Source organism: Poeciliopsis prolifica, unplaced genomic scaffold (genome assembly GCF_027474105.1).
Source record: "Poeciliopsis prolifica strain line A6 unplaced genomic scaffold, Auburn_PproV2 SCAFFOLD042, whole genome shotgun sequence".
NCBI classification, from domain to species: domain Eukaryota; kingdom Metazoa; phylum Chordata; class Actinopteri; order Cyprinodontiformes; family Poeciliidae; genus Poeciliopsis; species Poeciliopsis prolifica.
Genome location: NW_026562417.1, coordinates 4,402,497 through 4,413,947, shown reverse-complemented (window position 1 = coordinate 4,413,947; position 11,451 = coordinate 4,402,497).

The window sequence follows — 11,451 nt, the reverse complement described above, 5'->3', positions numbered from 1 at the left end:
AACGCGCCGCAGCAGGCCAGGAAGGTTTTCATGACGGGTTTTTGCTGGCTTTAGCCAATTCAAGAAAGAGTCCATTATTTTTATAAGACTGGTGTCAGCCCTTCTCCAGCCATCACAGAAACACACACTGAAACTTGAACTGCGCTTTTCCGTACTTGCTAATAATTAGACTCTGGAAGTCTAATTATTTTAAATATAATGTAAAATAAGTAATGAAGCACAAATCATAGAATTACACTGAATAGATATGCCCTTATGGATTGGAAATAATTTTTTTCAGTATTGCGGTCAATGTAAATATCTTCAAAACAAACTATTTTGAATAAAGCGCACTAGAGAAAAGCTAACTAACGTTTTCGATTGGTAGAAACTAAATCCATTTTGTTTTAGCTCAAGTTTCGCGTCAACACTGCGCAAAATGTATGTATTTTAAGGTTGATGCAAAAATCACAACAGAAATGGCTCAACAGCACCCCACCAAAAATTTAAAAACACCTTCCCCATAAACCTTAGTTTATTGTAGAGACATGAAATTTGGCACAATTGTACAACTCCCCAAGACCTTGTGACCAAGGAAGTCGGCCATTTTGGATTGAAGGTCCGATTTTGACCCCATTTTGGCCGTTTACAGCCTCCACATTTGATCCAACTCCTCTTAGGGATTTCAATGGATCTGCTTCAAACTTGGTCAGATTGTTCATAAGACATGTCTGATTCAAACTTGTCAAAACGCTGAGTTTGTGCATGCTGTTGTCAGGGGTCAACAGGACGAAGGGGGCTCAAGCATTAGACCACCAGCAAAGTGTCGCTTGGCCACACAGGGTAATATCATGGTCAGTTAAATTTAATCTGACACTGCAATCTTATCCTTGGCATTGGATCTGTAAAGACACCATGGCCTGAGTCCTTTACAGGAATGAAGTCTGGGTGAAATTGAACTCAAATGTCCAAAACATGTGGTTAATAACACTACATTGATAATATAACAAGAGGGCAAATATTTTTCACAGCTCTTTATGCTGTGAAATTTTTTTTTGTCAACTAATTTTGTCAAGAAATAAGACACTTATAATGGGAATAGAGTAAAAGCAGTTTGGTGATATGAGAGTTCACTTTCTATTATTGCTCCAGTTTGGGATGTAGAACTTGTGTGTTCTGCTATACTGAAGTTGCGTCCAAAAAATGAAAGTCTGTGAAAAGTGAAACACGTGATAAAACCCTGACATCCTTGTTATCAGTGAGTGCAGTTGGTCTGACATATTACGTCATATAAGCTTACGATCACCATGAAGAAGGGACAGAGAAATTAATCAATTAATACCACAACTTTACATAATTTACAGTAATATTGTACGAGGAGAATGCCAATCCACCAACTGAGAGCTTTTGAAACATAATGTTCACTGTGTCACGTTTTTCTTGCCATGTCAGCATGACTCGACATCTGCAGAAATCTTTGATTTTCTGATAAAATCAAGGACAGAAGCAGTAAATTAAGATATGTGTCTCGTCATGTCAGCTTTATTTGCTTATAGCTCTGAGCTGACTCTAATCACAGAGTTGAGTGTTTGGGTTGCACCCGGGAAAAGAAATCCCAAATCCTCTCAGAGAATGCCCAGCAGTTTATTCAGATTGTTTGATGTGTTTATGAAATTTGATGAAACAAGACATACACATGGTTTAAGAATTTGTTCTTTTCACAAACAGAGGCCATGGCAACACTTGAGAAAACCGCATACAACTACAACAATATGGTTTCTCCTCCTCACCCAAATCCTGATGAAAATTAAAAAAGAGATCATATTTCTCCTACTTTAGCTTCTCTTCATTGGCTCCGTGTTAAATCCAGAATAGAATTTAAGATTCGAAGTACAATTACTTCAAAATGTCTGCAAAAATAGAAATAAAAAGTATCCTAACCAATTAACATAATTAATAAATATATGTAAATGTTTAAAAAACTATGTGCTAGTAGGTTGCAGTCATTGGACAAGAGCTGGCGTTGACCGTAGAGAGGAGGCCAGGCCTTTACAGGGCAGCAGAGACACACTAGGCAAACAACAATAACACACTTTCAAGTACAGTTAACGTAGCAATCACATTTTTGGACTGTGGGAGGAACCTGGAGTACCTGGAGAGAACCCACAGACACTCTGGGATGCAGAAACCTCTGCAATGTTTATAAAGCATAGGTTTCAGGTCTGTCAACAGTGACGTCAATGAGTATGAGAGTATTTACCTGGTCCGGAAAAAGGTGAGTAAGTTCAAGCATTCTACAACTACAAGACAAGCAGATACAATAAAGGCAAAAGCATCTTGCAAGGGCTAAATTACAAACCTTTGATAAACAAGTGTAACAAAGTGACTGTGAGTATGAGGCAGAAAACAGAAGATGTTGCAAGGTTATCTGGCAGACGGTGTGAATGCTACATTCACATGCATGGCACTGATCAAGAAACGATAACGGCCCGACATTTACGCTGGTATCTTTACTTTGAAGCCAAAATGCTTGAAAGACTATTGCCATTATCAGAGGAGAGTCTTTTTTACAACGTGGTACCTGGAATTTCTAATCCAGCTCCACAATAAAACCACAGTGTTACAGTGGGATTAAAATTTTATCAATCTTGTCATCAGCGATTTGAAATTCTGAAGATGAATGACAGAGTGGATCTGAAGAGTTACACAACCCTGTTAAAATGCCAGCTTTTGTGTTTTGTGCAAGAGCTGCAACATGTGGTTCCCGTAACTCTGCACACCATCAGACTGATACTTTCTAGAAGCATTTTCTGATTTCTTGTCTGACCATTAGTTGTAGAAAATGTGACTAGACGTTAGTCAAAGACAGCTGGACTTTTTTGGCACTTGATTATTTTTATCTTTCAGCCACAGCCAAACTTCAGGTTCTTCTGGTTGAATAGTTGTATCTCATGATTTTCCACTGAACAGAGATTCCATCCCACATCATCACACTGCCTCCACCAAAAGTTGTTTGGCAGTGGTAGAAAAAGATTTGGCATGTTTCCAACATGGAGAGGACTCCATCAAAACCTTTTCCTGGACAATGCAGCAATCTTTAAATGAACTGTAAACTGGCTTTCAAATGGTTTCAGGTTTACTGTCAAGAAAAAAAAAACACTAAAAGGTCTACAAAAAGGAAAATTATTGCGTGTTAATGTATTTCAAATACATACTGATACTCCTGGAGTTCAATGAACTGTTGATGGGTCATTCAGTTTCACTTGTGAAACAATTAATATCTAAGGAGATAAAACAGAATTCAACTGATCCTAAATAAATGGAAGTAAAATGAGCCAGAAGATGAAAATGTAATCAACTTACATAAAGGTCATTATTTCTGCTCAGACTCACTAAGTAGATTCTCTCCAACCAGTTGTTTTAGTGGTTGTGGTTCCCAAAGATTTTCTTCTGGCTCTTCTGGGCCCCCTATGGAATCCACTTCAGAAAAGAAAAAAAAAAATCAACTGGGCACACATATTGTTCAACCAGACATAAATCTATACACATATTTTGTTTTCAAACTCCACTGAAGTTTATTTCTCACTTGAAGGTTGCAACAAAACACACTGCGAACCATCTTTACAGTGAAACACTTTTGTGTAGCTGTTTTTTTTTTTTTTCCATTTATCCATACTGCTTCCCCACACTTTGGGAACCAATGAGTTAATCTGTGTTGTTTTCTTCAGATGATATCTTTCAGATTTTAACACACACTTATCAGAGATAAGCATGGCAAATACACAACAATTATTAAACAAAAAGAACAAGTGGAAAATAACCCGTTACAAGAATAAAAATCTGAACTGGTACTGAAGATTCTATTCATTTTTCAGGACATACGACAGGGACAGAAAAAACATCCAGATCTGCGTTTTAATTTTATCTTTAAATCCATAAAGAGCTGATGAAAAGCAGCATCAGTTGTAAAAACCTGCTGTTATCTCTCAGATAAGAGTTTTCAGATAGGAAAACACACATAGGATCACAAACGCTTCTATTTCCCAGTCCAAGAGCGTGTTCTGACCCAAAAAAACAATCAGTCTCAGAGCTTCAGCCTCAACTCTTCAAAGCTGCGTTTATGACAGACTTTAAGCCAGCTATAGCCAATAAACCACTTATAGAGATAATAACAGTCCAAATGAAAATGAAGACTCAAATAAATATTTTAAATAAAATCCTAATGGAAGTTTGTAACTTTTTTTATATTCATAAAATGCACAGGTGAGACAAATTTTCACGTATTAATTTAGAAAAAAACAACAACAACGAAACAACCTGCTGTTAAACCGGACTCTCATTTAAACGTCACTTACTCTTACAGAACAGTCAGTTCTCGAAGGAGAAGGTGTTCTTCAACGCAGGAACCAGAGTTCCCCAAGTCACCGGCCCAGCAGACTGGGTTTCGTCTTTGTGTGTGTGCGTGTTTGTGTGTGTGTGTGTCGCAGAGGACGCTCTGTGTATGTTTGCGTTGAAGCTTTCATGTCTGAAAGCCACAGCCGTGTCACATTCATTGTTTGAAGAAATGGGAGTTTGCTGTGAGATGAAACACATTAGATGAACGATGTTGATGCTGGGGACCTGCAGGTCCTCCAAGCAGGACAGACTGATAACCTGAGGGACAAAGGTCACACAGTCACATGAGCTGTGGAAAAAAAATCTACAGGAAAAGGAAGGTGCAAATAGAAAATTTAATTGTTGCTTGAAAAAAGTAAAAGTTGAGTTTCATCCTAACACAAAAAACCTGACAAAAATTAAAAAACCACCTCTTGTTTCATGGAAAACTTCTATTCATTTGGAAAATGCAGCTTGAATTCCACGTAGTATTTTACTTGGAAGTTTTATACCCATGTATAAAACTGTCACCATTTGATTATGGGTTATTTGCAACAGTAAAGTAAACCATTTTTTTGTTTTCATGTTTGTTTACCTCCAGTGATTCTGAATATTCTGCCCTCTGTGGATCATTTAGCCTTATTTGAGACGATCAACTGAAAGGACTTGCAGGCCACAGAAATTGAAATCTTATTTAAATAACAGATGCAAAAATAATTGAAGTACAAACAGTATGCTGTTGAAATTATTATTTTTTTTTATTTGGAAACATCTGCAGTTTCTTCTCAGTTGAATGAACCTGATGTGAATCACTGCGCCTTCAAAAACTGGATTCAGCTCAGTTTAGTGAAAAGATGCACCTAAGTTGTCGATTGGTCTGTGAAAATCTGCTGAATTTTATCTTCCTTTTTCTATCAGTCTTTTTGTTTTGATTCATCTTCTGTTTGTGAACTTCCCTTTTGTGAATCTGCATGGAAAAGTCTAAAAATGTTGAGTCCATCTACATTGTGTGCTGATTATTTGAAATAAAGGGATAAATGGACAGAAACAGCTCTTGTGGCTAATGCTACATGCTAACACATCGTTAGATATCGTCCTTGCTGCTTGGAATGTTTCTGGAAAGTTTGGTCTTGAACTTTCAAGACCAACGACTCTACTCTTGAAAACTTTATTTTCTGCTCACACTCACTAAGTAGATTCTTCTTTGTGATTTCTTTGTGACATCATATTAGTCCTGCACATTGTCTCAGTTGTTGATAAGAGACACTTGAGAGACAAGTCTATCTTTACTTCCTTCCTATCTGCGTCAGTCTGGTTCAGGTCATCGGATTTTATCTCTGCGTGAAAGTCATTAACTTTCCGCACAGACGTGGACAGTATAGTTGCACAGCAATGTAAGTGAGAATATAAAGTTCCTCAACTATAATATTTAACCTACATATGAAGCTATGCTGTTGTAAAAGCTCAAATTTTACGCTGTGGGAATTTTCCTTTGAGGGTCATCAAAGTTTGTTGTGTTGCTATTCATAGTGCTTCCTCCGTTAAATATTAATCAAGTACAGTGTTAAGATTTGTTTGTTAAATTATTATTATTAATCATAACTCGAACTGATGATGAAACAAAAGTACGCACAGTTAAGAGCTATCAGGACACAATAAAATAATTTGGTTCTCATTGGATTCTGAAATGACATTCATTTCAATCCAATGAAATGAACAGGGACACATACATACTTTTGACAATATTTTTTATATTTTATACTTACTTACTTACTTGAATATTAGTGAAGCCCTCCCCAAGCTTTAACAAGTGGAGCTAGGATGAACAGAAATATATTTTTTTTATTTCCAGGGGATAACGTCCTTCACAAACCTGCTTCAGAAGATTCCTCATATACTGTAACGAAAAAGATTTACATAACCAACTCTGCTTTTTGGTTGTGTTCCACAGAGAAAGATGTTCATAATTAACACATATACTTTGCTAACCAAAGGTTCAAATAACAAAACCGGGGCCGGAAGGAACCTCCAGACCAACACTACTCTGGTTGTACGAAGTTGGTTTCCGATTCTAACTTCTGATTCCACCTAATTTTTCATTACGTTCCGCAGTTTTGTCGACTCTAGTTTAAAAACTACAACACCTAGACTCCTCAAACCTGGACTGCATTATTCTGCTCTAGTAGCAGAATATTTAAAACCACACTTGTGATTTGTGAAACTTTTATCTGATTTGTGAAACTTCAGTAAAGATTGATTTTACCCCCTTTTTTAAAATCTGCTCCAATTCCAAAACTACAATACCTAGACACTTAAAACCTAGACTAAATTATTCTCAACTAATAATTGAATATTTAGAACAATATTTAGGATTTGTAAAACCTTTTTCTGATATGTGAAACTGAAGTAAAGGTTGATTTCACCACTTTTTTGGATCTCGGTCACAATGGAAGGTAATAAAAAACTAAGTGGAATTGCCCTTTAGCCATTTTCTGAAACAGAAGCTTGAATTGGAAACCAACTTCAGCTTCATTCTGGTTGTTAACTTGGAATGAAATATTCCAGAAGTTTGTGGAAAATGCCAGGATAAGCCATTTAACTTTTAGAAAAGGATAGTACTAAGTGCAACATCCAGTAAAATGCTAAGACGTTCTCAAAGATCAAAGAATGTTCTAAAATAGTTGAGAAGCAAGCAGAAATAAACAGATGCTTTATTCTAGGTTGTCCCACAATAGTTTTAGTGAAACTTGAACTTGTAGAACCAGCAACTCTACTTTAAAAACAAATTCTTCTTTGTTATTATTTATTTATTTATTTATTCATGTTTCTACTGTACAGTTTCTAATTTGTTGACAAGTCCCACTTTCCTTCTGATTAGTATTTTCTCAACCTACATAAAAATAGGTTTATGTAAGTAAACCTATTTTACTTACATAAAAGTAAGTAAATATATATATATATTTACTTAAAATAAATAAATATATATATAAAACATAGTACTATGTTTTATATAGTATAGTACTATAGTATAGTGTATATAAAAATAGATATTTTATATATATTTAAATACAATATATATTACATATATGTAAAAAATATGTAAAAACCTATTTTTACATAAACCTAAAAATAGGTTTATGTCTAATAAACAGACAATGTTTATTAGTTTTCAGTCAAGTCTTTTGCAAAAGTGAGAAGACAGAAAAACTGCTTTTTCGAACAGCTCAACATGTGTTCTGACTCTGCTTCAGCGCTTGTCTTTCTTACTAACACAAAGCAAAGCAGGAGTAAAAGGAATGTGGGGGTAATAAATCAAAGAAAGTGGTCTATTCCGATAACAAGGAAAAAGGAACACAGGAACTAACGTCCAACACACAGGTAGTTTCACAAGTAAGGAGTATTCCTGTAAATAGGAAAACAGCTGCATGTCCAAGGTTAAGAAAAAAAGCAAGTTTTGTCTGGCACAGGTTTAACAAATTAGAACACTACCTTTAAATGAAACACAAATTTAAAACTAATAATGTAAGAATGATACCAAAAGATAATTATTTTAACAGCTTCCGTCTTATCTGTGTCAGTCTGATTCAGGCAATTCTGGCTCTGGAACAGGATATCAGCTCACACTCGTCATACACAATAATATTTAACCCGCTTTCCAAATGATGCTGTTGTAAAAGCTCAAGTTTTGCACAATGGAAATTTCCCTTTAGTCAACAAAGCTTGTGTTGCTACTCTTTGCTCTTCTATGTCTTCTGCTGAATATTAGACTTGAAGTTAATAAAGTAACTTTTTAACAGTTTAGATCAATAGATCAAACAGGGATTAGACTCTTTTAAACTGTAGGACTTCTGGTTTCTGGTTTCAAATGTTGTAAATATGAGTGCAGGGAGAATACAAGGTGATCATAAGATGAGGGGGAAACCCAACATGAGAACACATTTTCACCCTGTGAATCAGGATTTTATTATTGCTATTTCAAATAAAGGCATTGCAGGAAATCAGTTCAGGATTTAAACCCAAGTTTGGTCTACCAGGTATTCATATTATAAACTCTAATTATTTTTTTTCTATTTCCCAATTAAATTGATATTGACAATATGACCTTGAAGTTGTTTTTTATTATGCATCTACTTTTTTTTTTATATTGCACTTCAGGGAAATATTCTTTAGGTTCACATGAAGAAATAAGATAATTACTGGTTGTACTGAATTCATCTGCAGTGAGTCCCAGTACCTTCATTTACTAATGATAAACAATCATTTCCAATTTGCCACATGGGATAAGACAATAGAAGGCGTGACTATCGGATCGTTCAAACATGACAAAGATCCAAGGTGGCTGGAAATGTTATCAGTTAATAAATCATGTTTGTGGTGAGTGATAAACACCTTACTGGCTGTTCAATGTGATGTTGTAATGGCATCTGCAGTACATGCTGTCCTTGAACACATCACAGAAACTTTCCCTGAATCTGACTCACTGAAGGAAAGTAAAAAAAATAGATGTTTGTCATCTTTACTGATCAGCCATAACATTATGACCATCTGCAGGTGAAATCAGTTTATTACCACTCGGGGTTCTGCTGAGAAAAGTCCTTCCTGGCTGTGAAGTGGCCTGTAAGTTACTTTTATACGAAAGGCTCATCCTGATATTTCGAATCACATCCAAAACATGGGAACAGTACGCCCCCTACTGTTAGATTTCCATCATTTTGGAGGCCCTGGAAGCTGAAAAATTAAACAGAAACTCCATGAGTAACTAGAAAATGTTTCAATAAGGCCAGAAATATATATAAAAAAAGAGGATTCCAGTTTAAATTCTTGTTATGATTAATTATTAGTCAATCAGCTGCCTCAACAAATAGGAAAGTGTATTTGGCACATATAGTTCTCAAAAAAGAAAACCTTTAAAACTATTTTTCACATTTAAAACGACAGATATATTTTAATCAATCAGAAACAAAAATTATTAGAGGAAGAAATATTTTAACACGCTCCAATAATCTGACTGCATCTAGTCTAGTCAAACCCTTAAACCGGCAGCATTCAGACTTTTTCTGTAGTAGTGAGTCTGATAAACCACAAACACAGGTCAGCTGTTTTCACAATGGAAACGGGTCAGAACCAACAAGCACTAGTTCTGTTCTAGATGTGACGACAGTCCAGCTGTATTTCCTTTACTTCTGGACTAAATAGACCGGCTGAGCCACCAGGCAGACTGCACCATTCTCCCTGATGTTACAATCCATCCATAACAGTGATGGACTGTAACATAACAGTTACAATCCATCACTGTTATGATGGATTGTAACAGTGTTATAATCCATCATAACAATGTTATGATGGATTACTCAGCTGGTCTCTCCACCCACTGCTCCACCAATGACACAGTGGATATTGGCATCCAGCTGTATGTGACCCAGAAAGTTACCAGCATCCTGAGGTGTCCTACTTACCTCGACTAATGATACAGGCAACATGCCACACCATCACGTCTCTGAAATTGAATATACAACATTTCAAGATTTTACACAGAATACAGACCAAAGCTTCCCCAGCTGGGTGGGTTTACCAAATGCCAGGGTCCTTGTTAAAGAAAAAACTCAAGTTCAAGTGACTGAGACCAAAACCAATGTCTTTGGGATTTCTGTGAATGGCTTTATTGGAAGACTTGACAAGAGTCTGCGTTGTCTTGGGTTTTCTGATCCAGATCCATTTACACTACGTTTGAAACGGGACCTTTTGTGCATCACGATGTTCTTCCAAATACAGTCTGCCCTAACTGACAAAGACCACCAGAAAGTTTGATATTACATCTGGTCATTGTCCCTGATTAGTTTACAATCAAACCCTGGAAGATGCAATATTTTAGCTTCGCCAGGTCAAAATACCAGAAATCAATCAGCAGCAGCATCCTCAGTTTCCTTAATGACTTATACCAGAGCTGCAGGAACACCACCTCTGACTGCACAATAGATTCTTTAAAGGTATATATTCTCCCAGAATGCGCAACAAAAGGGAACTTATCAGAAATGGTTGCCGATGGAGACTGTGACCAGGATGTTCTTAGTGGAAATAAGGACAACATGAATATCTCCACTGCAGCAGTTCCTGGAGAACACACACCAGCAAAGTTATTGAGACTTAGCAGCAAAGATCCAGTCTGTCTACACTGGGTTTAGCTGATATGCTGAGTTGTGGCATAGTGGCACACAAACCAATAATACCTTTTCCTGAACTATTTCACTGTAAGACATGGACAGAAACTGTATTCTCCCCCGGTTCCGTATAATAACCTTTTGGCCCATATTAATCTTTCATCATGTGCAACAGCAATTAATTAAAATCAGGTCCAAAAGGTCTTTCAGATATAAATCTACAGGCAGAAAATCTAGACTTTTACATGATGTTATGCATCTGGAGAAATTGTAAATGATAAATTATTATCAAAGATAAAACTGAAAACAAAGACACACTGATTTGTTCAGACTTCAGGATTTACCTGGTTATTTTGTGATTTTTGGGAGTTTATATATAGAGTTTTGTAGAATGTGTAACCTTAGAAACTTGTATGCTTTTTGTTTGTTTTACCTCATTTGATGATTGAACGGTGGAGTTGATTAGCGAACTAGTGCCCCCTACTGGCCACAAACGACTCTTTATTCAATACAATATACACAACATAATATGATATAATATGTCCTATGTAACCTATGTTATTTTTTGATTAATGATGAAGTAATACTTTTTTGGTTGTTTTGTTTTTTGGGCTAAATTTTTGTTCGGTTCTGGTAGAACCATCAGACAGTTTTAATGTTAGTGCTTTACTACTAACATACTTTAGAATGCTAAGATTGAGAATCACGTCACAACTGAGTGACTTTTCGAGACAATGGCTCCTTTAGTTAACATAACAGCAATATAATATAATACCATACAATACAATATAATATGACATAACATAACATGATATAATATAACATAACATCATTATAACATAATACAATATAATATAATATAACAGTGACTGGTGGGGGTTGGGGGCGGTGTCTGGGAGAGTGAGGAAGTCAGGGAGGGTGAGACAGAGAGGCGCTGACT